Source organism: Indicator indicator, chromosome 15 (genome assembly GCF_027791375.1).
Source record: "Indicator indicator isolate 239-I01 chromosome 15, UM_Iind_1.1, whole genome shotgun sequence".
Lineage (NCBI taxonomy): Eukaryota > Metazoa > Chordata > Aves > Piciformes > Indicatoridae > Indicator > Indicator indicator.
Window position 1 is genome coordinate 9,378,326 of NC_072024.1, and position 13,632 is coordinate 9,391,957.

A 13,632-nucleotide genomic window follows, 5' to 3' on the forward strand; every position below is an offset into this window, starting at 1 on the left:
ATGGAACTTTGGAGGAGCCGAAGCATTCAAGTCATTACAAAAAGAGGGTGCTTTATATATCAAAAGCATCTCATATTACAGGCAGAGTAATTACTTTTTTCCAGGTGTTTGTAGAGGCTGGGGATGTACCTTCTGACCAAAACAACTTGACACCATCAATGAAAATTTAGCAGGCACCCCAACCCTGCTGAATCTTCTTCTTTCCCTGAAAACATACACACCTAAACCTCTTTTTTCAGCTCCATTCATTAGACTACATTTATTCATTTTTGTTAAATGCTCTAATTCCACACACATAAGTGACTCAAACTCAATTAGCATCTTCCAGTCAAGATGTTCCATCTAAACAAGTTCTGCAGAAAATATTGAAAAAAGCTAAGCTATATTAGCACCAATCACTACAAGTTTCCACAAGTCTTTTTCAGCTGGGACACAGTTAACAACTCAATAACAGAAAGCAGCCAAGAGGCTTCCTGCTCTGTTCCTGCAAAATGGGATGCTGGAGAAAAGCCAGCAATTATGATGGGCTGGTCCAGCATGGAGCAAACACAGGGGAGGTTCCTCTCCTCTGGAAACTCTGGAAAATTTGGGGAAGTGGAAACTGGGACAACAGGGGGGTGGGTAACATGCTCCAGGAAAGCTTAAAATGAAGCTGCCAGAATAGAGGGGTGGGGTGGAACACAGGCGCCCACACAAGAGCAGGTTGCAGAGAGGAAGACGACAGCAGAATCCCTTGCCCTGCAAGCTTTCCTTTGATACATCATGCCAGTGCTGATGGCAGAAGGGGTAATGAATACCATAATATATGGTCTGAGACTTGCAGATACACGATTAAAAGAGAAGGGGACTGATCTTTACGCTCAAATACACAAGCGTGAAATTAAATCCTAAGCAAGTCCTCTGGCTGCTGGTGCAGTATTGGTGTCTATGAAGCGTAACACCTGCAGTCAGTGGAGTTGTGCTTTGCCTATCAGAACCACTTCTGCAAGGAACAGAGGATCCTTCAAAGCTAACGTGGAGAAATCTCTTACACACAATTTCATATAATTTTAATCGGTACTGAGCACTACATGATTTCAGATGATGTGCTAAATGAATCAACCCCTGCTGCCTAGCTGCAGACAGCAAACCCGATGCAATGCTGGGACATGCCTTAGCACTCCGATCAGTTTTCCATTCACTTCATCTCAATGTATTAACTTCCCAATAAAAATTATTTGATAAGTGCCCTCAAAAGTATGATAAGGCAATTCCTGCCTGAATACCTTACTGGTATTCATAGTCCACATGAAAACACAAAATTTTATCTCCAATCTACCTTAAATATAAAACTATTACGCTGTTCAGGGAGATTATACCCTCGGCATTAGTGTTTAAAAGGTATCAAGCCATCAGCTGTGTAAGAAAAATCCTTTAAGGTCGATACTTTATGTCTGAATGGTGAAATCATTAGTTATGATGGTAGATTAACTAGATTGTGTGCCAAACTTGGATTCATTTAAGCCTTCTCTGAAGACAAAGATTGCACACAAATTGTTTCCAGCTGCTCCAATCAAAATGGTACTGAGTCAAAGGTATGCACATTGTCCAGCTCATCATTATTCTGTGACTTGCTAGTGTGGAATATACTAGCAGTTGAATCAGTTTCAGTCTTAGTCCCTAATGTGGACATACTTTTTAACTTATGTAGTTCAACTTGATGCTACTGCTGGAGAGCAAACCAGCTTTTGGGGAGAAGTCCCTTGACTATTAGAATCTAGAGTAGCATCGCACTGAAAACAATTAATGCAGGGGGGGTAAAAATAAATTCTTGTTAGTGTGTAGCAAAAAAATACAAAATTATAAGGAATGCTAGAAATCAGCTATCTATGAAATCAATGCCTATAGAAAGGAAACTTTCCAAAACCAAGTAAACCACTATTTTCTTGAAGACTGCACAACATCACATTGTACAAGGGGAAGAGGGCACAGAAACATTACCTGAAGGGCTTTTCTATCATCTTTTAAATGGACTTTAAGAGATCAGTGAGCCAAGGCACTAAGCCATCTGCGAGCCTAAAGCTTCAAGCAAGCCTCATTGAAAAAAAGCAGCATCTTTATCTAGGTGAATTTACTGTATTTTTAATTGGACTGTGCTAAAGAGAAGCAGGTAGGCTGAAGACACTGCAATGCTCCAGACTGCAACACAACGCTCTACTGAGAAGAGTTTAGGCTTCCAGGCAATTTCTTAGAATAAATGTCAAATGGGCCAGGAGGGGAAAAAAAGAGAGGAGGAAAAAAACTGATAGGAAATTAATTTATAATACAGAACAATTAAAACATTATTCTACAATTAAAATAAATAATGGTTAAATCTATCTCTCTAGGATCTTTCATGGATGACTTCCTAAACAAAAATAGGCTATTTGCCTTAAATATTTTAGCATCCTTTGACAGCACATAAATCTAGAAGTATTTCAGGCACAGCTAATCCATTTTGATAGAGCATTACTTTAAAACAGACTCTTCGGACACAATTTCCCATATTTTGCAGATTATTTTATATCTTGCCAAAGAAGGATGAAAGTTAAAACAGCATATGGTGGTCAGGCAGCATCAACAAATTATATTCTGAATGAGACTTCTTCCTTTGATTACGCTGCAGAGATTTCTTCTGATTATCAGATAAAAGACAAAATCAATTCCCCTATGAATGCACATCAATTTTTGCAGATTTCCATTAATGAAATATGGGAGTTACATGTCACAAGTTTCTTGCAAATAAGTGGCACCCGGATGCTACATCTGCCAAGATATGTAGAGCCCTTTCCCAGATGACAGTCACCCAGGCAGCCCTTTAACTCCTGTACGAGCACAACCCACAGGTCTGTTCCTAAAGATGACATGGGGACTTCTCACACCATTCATTCTCTGTTGCTCACGTGCCTGATAGATGATGTGGTTACAGCACAAATCCTAAGAACAAGAACATAAATGCAGAGCACAGCAGGCCTTTACAGGAACTAACCAGCAGACTGCAATTTGAAGATGAAAAATAGTCCGGGGAACATGCTGTCAAACTGTGGGGATTAAATTAACTAGCAGAATTAAAAGCCCTTATCCCAGACATGAATACACCAGTCACCAGGTGCATTAACCCTTGGCAACCTGTTGAGCTCGAAGCCAGCAAGTGTAATGCAATTTTATATTACTCCAATGCATCAACACAATGCAATTCCCAAAGCATTAGAGCTGATGTAGACAAGCAACAGAGAACGGATTTTCAGTGTAGTCTCCCGTACGTTACAAGGGAGCTTAAAGGCAACCGGAACATCTACTTCAGAGCAAGCCTTATGCCAAATCAGAACAAGGACACACAAGGGTACCATGATGCCCAGTGCTATCAGCCACTCTCCAGTAAAGCCAATGTCCTTCCAAAAAAAAAAAAAAAAAGCAAACCAGTCTCCCTGTCACAATTTCCCACAGATCCTTCTCTCAGTCTGCCTGGCTTTATCAGCAAGATGAGCAAAGCTCATTAGCAAGACAGGAAGGCAACTTCAAGTTGCATTAATGATGCCCCATTAAGGGGACACACAAAAAGAAGCTTGGGAAGCCAGGGAAAGACAGATGCTGCTAGACAATTAGGAAGGGGTGGGGTTTCCATTTTCCTGCCTTTTACACTGCTGGCATTAGCTGTGAATTTGGACCACTGATATCAACTGGCATCACCTGCAGCAGTTCTGCTAAGAGTAACCACAGTCAGACCGATAACCAACAGTGCCAGAAATTTCCATCTCAAGATAAAAACACACAAATTAGAGCAACTGCAACACCATCCTTTTCAGAAGGAACAGTGACCTGCAGCAAAGCTTCTGCCAGACAACTTGGAGCATACCCCTTAGACCAGGTTGTTCTCAGAGTGCAGTACATGAGCTCAAATCTACCCATATGTCCATGTCATGAAAAAGCCCAGTTTGCTAGCTTTTGAAAAACACAGAAATGTTAAGCAGACAAAAATAGCCCAAACAACTGCACTCCTCCAGGATGGAGGGGCTGCTGCTAGTGTTCCACTCATCACACAATGGTGCTAGCTGCAGAAACAAAGTTTGAGGACCCCAACATCAGAAACACTCATCGCTGGGAACTGCAAACACACCAAAACCAGCTGCATTTGGTCCACTCAGAGTAAAACTCTGATCACACTGAAGTGTTCCCTGACCCTTCCCTGCACACAGAGATACACTCCATTTACCTTTAAGACAAAATTTTTGAGCAGACTGGTATTCTTGGCATCTAAGTTAAGATACCTTGAAAACAACCAATGCACATTATTTCCTAAAAATCAGACTTCTTTTAGACATTTCTAATTTGGGTAGTCAGACAGAAAAATAATTGGGAGCACTTGAAAACTTTGTAACCTTGAAAACTCTTGGTCTGTGCATACTTCACAGTCCCTCAGACTTCAGTTAACCATCATTACCTGCATTTCTTAAAAGGAGGAATCCTCATCCTTGTTCATCACCTCTCCATGCTGTACTTCAGAAGGGTCACATCACTTCTGAATTTTATCCATAACAATGTGTGATGCAAACACAGAAATAAAACTTCAGAGCAGAGGTTCATAAGCAAGTTTGACCTCCACAGCAAAACCGATGCTCTCTCCACCAGTGCTGACAGATTTGCAGGAGATAGGAGCAAGAAAACAGATAAACTCAATTCTCCAATATCTAGGATAGCCTGGTCAGAGTGAACCAAGGCAATGAAAATGCAAGTATTGGGGCAAAATGATTGCTCATACAGCCAGGTCTGACGTCTTTGCACTATTTCCCCAAGGGCAAGCTTGAATTCAAGGTTAGAACAAGGGGGAATCCAGAAAAGCACAATGTCTTTGTGCCAGAGGGACTGGAATCTGTCAGCAGAGGCACACTGAGAAGGGGCAGTCTCGGGCTCTTCATTCATGGCTTGGTTTTTATCCAGGAAACGTAGGAACAACACATGTTGGAGACTTGTTTACATGACAAATTCACAATGGCAATAGGGGGCTTTATTTCACTTGTTGCCTTACTGCAAGTACCTAAATCTTAAGGGTTTTACAACAGAGAACACCAAGGCCAGAACCACCTGTGTCTCATTCTCACATAATACATGCACACTGTTAGAGGAGCAGCCTCTGAAGAGAAAATGAATGCGACCTTAATGGAGCATTTTGCACCTTCAGTTCCTTCTTTAATGCAGGATCACAGGATTTTCATTTCACTAAAGCCAGTAATACTTGGGAAAACACACAAGCTCCTGCAAAATCACTGATTTCACCTCGCTGCTCTGGAAATAATTTGTTTGTAGCTACCGCCAGCATTTCTCCTAGCACAGCCTTATTACATTTCCAATACAGATTCCCTTAAGTCACATAAGAAGTACATTGACAAAAAAATATTTACTGGACTCATCAAAATAACCATAGAAAGGACCTTGTATCGCAGACCTGTTCTGTGCATGACTTCTGTCCACTCCAGCTGTCATCTTTCCGACATGCTCAGGCTTCCCTCTGGGTAACCTACAATTTCATTACTCCTGTCATCATCCCATTAAAGCCACCTTTGCATAGCAGTAAAGACAAGAAAGACAAGCATGCATCTGCAAACTAGGGTATTCTCTGCTAAACTGAGGTAGAGTGCTCAGAGATGACCCTGGTTTTATGTAAGCATGACAAATCTCTCCTGGGGAAGAGTTCAGCATGCAGTGTCAATGTAACCCTCACTCCAAGGCATCCCTTCAAATTGACCTGCCTCCAGCATCAAAGGAGCAGCAAATCCGGTATTCAGCCAGGAGAAAATGCAGGGCACAGTGTTGATTTCATTTACATGGAGAAAAGCGAGGGACTGTATGAAGCCAATGGAGCTGCTCCCACTGCATGGCATGGTGTATGGCCCATTATAAAGTCTTCAGAGACAGGGGCTCAGTCAGCTAATAAAAATCCCTCATTCTTTACACAATTTTTTTTTTAACCTGTGTCCTTTGGCCCATTTAACAACTTATTGACTGTGGGAAATAAAGTGAGGCCACATCAATCTTTTGCTGGTTATTTGGTTCAGGCTTTCAAATTAATGCAGAAGGTAGAAAGCTCAATAAAGAAGAGAAAGGAGAAACGCTCTAGTCCCACGGTGTGATACCTTCCTCTCACTTTGCAGTCTGTTCTCACCATTTACAGATGTGAGATTTCCTGGAGGAAAGATGGAAGGGCATAAACCAGCTTTCTCCCCTGGATCGAGCAGACATCATTCTGCACTGAAAAAGATCAGTAGGACTCAGGTGGTCCAGATTTAGTGCCTCAAGCATGTGACAGCAAATCCAGCCAGATCCACAAAAATAATTTTTGGATCAAACTTAAAAGCAGGGTAGAACCAAGAAAACAAGCATTCATGTTTATTTGTGTAAAAATGTATTAATTTGGCTTATGATGTACAAAACAGGGATTTCCACCTTTTTTATGCTGACAGCTTGCCTTACACGCAGATTTTGTAGCAAAAGATTTCAGCCATACTTATTTCCCAAAATATAGACATAAAGTGAAAAACTGAGGTAAATAGAGGGTCTTCTTGTTCTGACTGAACAATTTTAGTCAAGGATATGTGTCCCAAAATGTGACCTACCATCTTGAGAGCTCTTTCCTTCCAAGTAAGTTGCATTGTTCAAAGGCAAAAGACACTACAAATACTACAGATACGATTTGTAAAACGAATCAAACTTCCATCTTAGCTTTGCAGTCCTCCATTAATTTTTCACCCAGGAATGGTTTTTTTGTAGAAATTTCCCAGCAGAAGGCTCTAACATGGTTTAGGGTCCAAAACTAATACTTGATTCCTTAGTCATTTGTCTCTGGAGAGTGCAGGAAAGCTCTTGACACAAAACCTCATACTACTTAAAGGAAGAGTACTAGGGCCTTTGGCAGCAAGAACACACAGAAAAAAAGTAGTAATAGAGCTCAGATGAAGTCAACAGATAAAAACTGCCAGTATTGAGGCACCCTTGGTAATCATACAGCAATGGTATGCAGCACAGACTGAAAAGGCACAGGGTCACTGTGCTTTCCTATACAACCAGTTTAACTATCTACAGGATAAAGCTAACACCACACTCAGTAAATGTAAATGATGCTAAACCAAAAGGAGGAGAAGCAAGCTAGAATGCCTCCAAAATATTTGGCTGTTTGGCAAGTTCAGCAAAATGGGCTGATGTAAGTGAGACATTCCACTGAAGATAGATGTGAGGCTGTGCAGTTAGGAAGAAATAATAATCAGTACAGGAATGAAGTGAGGGACTACTGTTTAGAAAGCAGCAATGCAGAAAGACTTGAGCATTAGGGTGGATAATGAATTAAGATGAAAGTTCATGCTGCAATACCACTGCAGAAAAAGGTAGTTGCTATCCTGGGGCGCATGCAGAGATACTGGAAGCAATAACTCAGTTTTAGACAGTCTTTGGCAAGACTGTCACTGCAGTGCCACATGCTGTTTGAGGCCCATTACTCAAAAAAGAGACAAATAATAAAGAGCATCATTTTTAACCAAAAATCTAAGACCCAAGGCAGGGGAAGGAGCAAAGCAAAGGGATGACACACGACACATGGAATGCATCAGATCATCTTTAACAACCACCTTGTGCTCTATTCTGTTCTGGTCTGGACAGCCCAGCCACAGGCTGCTCAGCTCTGCCTGGCCTTGCTTTGGTGTGCTCATGCTCATATATTTCCAAGTCCCCAACACTCCACTCTCTACCTCCTTGTTTCATAGATCAATTTTCATAACAAGCCTCATAAAGAGTTAGATTTTAGAGCACTCAGAAGTGTTGATCTTCAGACAAGAAGTGCTCTCATAGCATAAGAGTAAAAGAGGAGGAGAGAAGAGCTCTGTAAGGAACAAAGGGATGCTTTCACCTTGTAATGAGCACGATGGGAGCTCAAATGCACACTGTCTTTTAAGCAAGGGGCAGGTTTAAGAGGAGACATTTAGTGCACAAGTGCTGGGAGCAAAACATGCTTTGCTGGAGTGCTACTGCACATAGGCTCTGGCTGAGAATAGAGACCATAGCCTAAGTGATCATCAGCAGGGAGGCATACAGCCTTCCTGACCAATTTGAACAGGTCCCATGTGGCCAGGCCAAGAAAAGAGAAGTTAGCTCTGGCATGGGTAGAAGCAAGCTGCACACTCAATGCCTGAGCTGTCACTTCCCCTTAGAGCCCCTCTCCTATGGAAGGTTCAGACACAAAAGCTTGCTCCTTTCCAATTCCAGTTGTAACCAGTCTGCAACATTCCCCAGTTTCTAGCGTTACTAATCTTACAGTTACTACAAGCACTTGTTATTAAAAACACACAACAAAAGCACTGTGTGGTGGAAGACAGATCTAGTGCACAGCCCACAGCCTGACAAATGTGATTGTTTCCTTAAGGATCATAGGAACCCTCATGGACACTACAGAAACCTACAGAAAGCAAGGTTGTTGACTGCTGCAGGTTTCTCACTTCCCAAGCAGATTGCCTTGGCTGTCTAATAACAATATAGCTTTGTACTTAGTCCCCACTTGACTCAGAAAGCCCCAGAATGGTCCTCAATACCCACAGAAAATTTAATTACTCAAGAAAATAACTCCCCTTAGGCAAGTTAATGCCAAGGTATGTGCATGTGCTCTGCATTTGTTATTTCCATATTCTGTGCTGCTTCTTTTATGCTTTCACTGTGAACTGTAACAATATTCCATCTCCCATATAGCTGGTGTCAGCGTTAAAAACAGATTCATGCTTTCATACAATGCTTAAAAGATTTCTTCATGGCAATATCCTATGTTCTGGCTTGTTCACAGAAGGGAAATATTAATATCACAAGAGATATTCTCTCACACTCTAAACAATTTAAAAATACATTATAATAAGGAAATTACTTTTTAAACAACAAATGCCTTAAACATTGACAGCATATCAGTGCTTGTTCTGTGACAGCATTCATCCTATCCGTGACAAGGATCTGCAAAGCTACATCTTACAACTACAAACAATTTCCAGTACTGCAGACTATCAAAAATGATCTTTCCTCCAGAAAGCTGTTCACCATTAAATATGCTTTTATTGTTATTCTTATTTTGCATTCTCCATATACACCAGTCTTTGCTAGAGAAATCAAAAGTAGGACTATTCATAAGGAAATCTCATGTTGTTGTCTTTTTTTTTTTTATAACCCCCCCAATTTGTATGTTGTAAACAAGAAGCTCAAAGCAATCATTTCCAGTCAGGCTTTTCAGCTTTGGATTTAAAATCCTTTCAAGACTTCTTCAAAAAACATGCATCAAAATTTCAGGGAGTGGGAGAAGAGGACTCTTGACATTGTAGTTTTCTCTGATGAACAAACTGATGAATTACAGAAGCATCTGTATACTCAAGCTACTTGCCAACTGCCAACCAAATCTGATTTGAACACAGGACTTTAAAAAGAGATATTAAAAAAAAAGTTAACAATGATTAGTAAAATATCTATTGTATGTGATTACATTTAAAGCTGCAGGAAAATAAAACTGATACAGAGCACATTTGGCAACTGATATTATCCACGTTCACAAAGTGTATACAAAGACCATCTTTGCCCACATGGTGCACCATTATCTCAGTGCTCTGAAATGAGCTAAAGATACAACATGAGATGTTAGTTCAAGCAGATCTGCTGGAGTACCAAGAAACTGCAAGAAGCTTAGCTTCTGGCACAGCTGGTGTTGGTCACTCTCCTATTAATATGGATACTAGGGCTTGCCAGGATTTTGGAAGTCTAAAATGCAACCACCCTACACCCACAAAAATCCCAGAAAACAACCCTCATTTTCCCCACAGAATGCACAGAAAAGGGGCACAGAGACCAAGGCTTAAAACTGAACAGCAGCAATGGGCCAAAACCAGCGACAGCTGTAATTGGGACATGTGGGATAAGACAGAGCTACAGGGTATGTGAAGGAGGTTGGTGCAATAGAGGAAAAAGGTCCCAGACTTGAACAGATAGGCCTGAAAACCAGTCTTCCCAGCAGTTTGCAAAATAAACACTAGATCAGTGAAGATCACTCAAACTGCTCAGCTTTGAGGAGGTTTGACAAAACCCTGGGGAGGGATGTAGCTAGGTCGATGGAGAAGGACTATTTCTTAGGGATGCCGTGCAGAAAGAACCTAGAATGCTCAGACATGGCACAGCTATGCTGAGAAAGGTCTGGCTTGAAGAACGTACTCAGGTGGTAGGTCTGACAGGTCAGCAGGACAAAAGCATTGCTCACAGCAGTTGAAAAATAAAAAATATTTTGGGTAAGGAACACAACAGCCTCTTCTGACCCCAGGTAGCTGGAGCAGAAGGGTGGACAACATGAAGCCAAGACTGCAGGGAAGCACTGCTGTAGCAGATTGGAGACAGGGCAAGCAGGGCAGGACTTGTCCAGCCCAAAGAAGACAAATCAAATAGTAACAAACATGACATTGACAGGCATTCCATTTAGTGCCAGTGACTGCCAAAGTTCTTCCTGAATACCTTTCATAAACTTATGATGCCACTGATTACTTTCTTATCAGTAACCCACTCATGTAAGTCTAAACATTAAAATAACAAAACCAGACACAGAGTAGGAGGCTGCTTTTGCAAATTTTAGTCACTCCACTGCAGCAGAGCAGTGTTGACCGCAAATGAACCAAGCCTCAATTAATCTGGAAACACTTCATTTTGAAATTTTATTGTGAATGTGAATTTATTAGAGCCCGTTAAGCAACATGTAATCGATACCTATTCATTATTGTCTGTATGGGTAAGGAAAGCTAAAAGAAAGAAGCTCTTCTCAGGTCACAGTAAGGAATATGTCAAGTCAGGAGGATAGAAATCCTTGAAAAAGCTGCAAGTTCTTAATTACAGCTGAGGTCTAAGCAGCTGAGATTCATCACATGCTGCATTCATGACCCTTCAAATTATGTAAGTGAGAAAGTGTTACACATACACTAAGCCATTCACAGGCAAGGGCCTGAGCTTGGTGTAAGTTTTTGTACTACATAAAAGTCAAGTGACATTTAAGATAACTTTGTACCTATTCCACACTTATATACAGCACAGATGACAATTACAGAGGAAAAAGGGGACAGGAAAAAATACTGGTTTAATTTGTATTTATTTACAAGTAAAGAGCTTTTTTTAAAAAAATATATATATAGTGGTGCCAGAATATGCTAGTAAAAGCTTGGCACTATCAGAAACTTGACTTCTTTAAAACAGATCTATTTTAATTTGCCTTTTTTAAAAATGACTATGCCCTAGTAAAAATTCACCATTTCCAGCCAGCTGAATTAATCTTTCAACTTGGTAAATTATTCTTTTAAAATAAGTTCCCAATAAAGTAGCACTTGCTGCATGTCTTTTAATAAGATTAGATTTCTATTTATGATGTTATAATACATTGTACTAAAAACAAAAGAAAGGTTACCATGGGAGGAATAGAGATGTCTTCCTTCATTTTAAATTTAATTTAAAAGTGGAAGAAAAGGATTTTTCTTTAAAATTAATATTTCCCTCACAGTGTTATGAATCCCAGCTTCTGCTACTGAATGAGAAGCAGGAAAGGAAACCACCATTTTTATGCAAACTCAAAGAAAGCAAAAATTAGACTTCATTAAGCCTCAGACACCAGAAAGTCAAAATCTGCATCTTTGAATAGTCTAAGGGCAAAGGTCCAAAGCCAAGATGCATGTTCCACCTGCTTAAGTAGAGGATGAGCAAGTGGAGCTTATTGTTCTATATTATTATAGCCATCCTTGTGCCAGGTGAAATGCAGAGCAAGGGAACAGAAGTCATCCTCAAATGAGTCAAGCCAGTCAAAAGTGAAGCAAAATACCTGCAGCGCCTCTTTCCTCTGCTTGGAAGGCAGGCACATCTTGCCTGGAGTGGTAACAGAGACAAACTCCTCTTATCTGTTAGATATTTACTGGTGGATGAGGGCAATGGGAACATACTGGAAGTTAGCAAGTGGGAAATAGTAGAAGGCCAGAATTTGTTTTACTCTGGTGCTAGGTCAGCAAAACAGAACCCAAAAAAGCAGTCCCATGCAGCACCCAAGACCTGGCCCACGCTTCTGCTGAAGTGATTAAGCATCACTATATTCCAGACAGCTCACACCTTGCAAAGTGGAAAGGCTCATTCCCTTGCTCCCACCAAGTAATGAAGGTTTTCTATCACAAGTGAGTGACACTGCTCTTACACAGTCCTGTACAATGTTAGATACCATAAAATTTGCAAAGATTGTCACCGTTAGAAAAACAGAGGTGCAGAGAAGAGAATTCATTACTCAGCATCCTGAGGGCTATCAGCCAAATCAGGATTAAAATGCAGGATCAGGCTTGAATGCCAGTGGAATATTCCATCCAAGCAGTTGCACCACTTTGTCCTCCAGAAGTTAAAACACTTGGTGATGACAGAAGATCAGGGACTGTACTAGTTCACAAAGTGCATCCACAATGTGATGCATTGTGGAAGAAATGTGCAGCCACAGAAGAAATGGATAGAAGATGCACATGGTAACTTCATGCTGCATGTGCATGGGTAACATTTCCCTACAAGCAGGAGAAGCATTTCTATATAATTTGCCATCTTGTAAAAAGATGGTGGTTTTTTTTTTTTTTGTCCCACTATAGCTTGCAGGAATCTTCTAGCCCAGACTCAAAATAAACTTCTGTTAGCCATTAAAAGTACACCCTAAAATAATCACCTATGGTCTGAAATGGGACTAGGGGGCAGAATTACTGTCTCTGAGTAGAAAACAAACTAGTCCTAAGCCCCTTTCTGAACATTTGAGAATTCTCAGAATAAAGTGAGGAAGTGTGGTCAGAAATTTAGTCACAGCAACACATTCTTGATAAAAATCTGTGCCCACATCAGACACCATACAATGGAAACGAACTTTAAATAGCCATAGTCTTGGAGAGCAGGCTACAACCATGCTTAAGAGGGTGCAAGGACAGTGGGGGAAGCATGAGACAAAAAGAGGATGTTTTTCAGGTCTTTACTGGTCCTTGACGGTCAACAAATTTATAACAGATGTGCCTCATTCTGAGTGCAGAGAAATGAGTGCTGGTAACTGTTATTGTCAGGACAAATCAATTGGAGCCATATGTCTGCAGCAGCTGACAGCATCATGAAAATCTCAAGCAACACACAGACATTAGGATGTTGCTGAAAATAAGAGCTTTCCCATTGTGTAAAGGGCCTTTGGGAGATGCCTCTCTCTTCAAGATAGCTTTGTGGGAATTAGCTTATGTATTTTGATTCTTTCAACTGCTTGACTGTATGTGAGACTTTGCCCTCTCTTACTGATTCCCCAGGCAGCAGGTTATAATTAACAGGAGGCAAAATGCTACAAATTAATCATAGGACACATCTCATTAGGATTCTTATTTTATCTAGATTAAATAGGAAACTGTCATGACAGAGAATGTTTTCTAACCTTCTCCACTACCCCACTCTCCCCAACCAAATGTCAGCCATTATTCCCAGTGATAGAACCCAAGAGGAATGCACAACTCACAGCAAAATCATAAATCATAATAAACTGAAGTTATGAAGTTAGGATTTTAGAGCATTTCCTCCTACTGTGCA

General features: G+C 40.7%; 1 protein-coding gene across 1 annotated transcript in view; it reads right to left on the reverse strand.

Moving 5' to 3' along the window:
* Window positions 1-13,632, reverse strand: part of PTPRG (protein tyrosine phosphatase receptor type G) — a 413,314-nt gene that overhangs the window by 323,669 nt on the left and 76,013 nt on the right. The window lies entirely within an intron of this gene.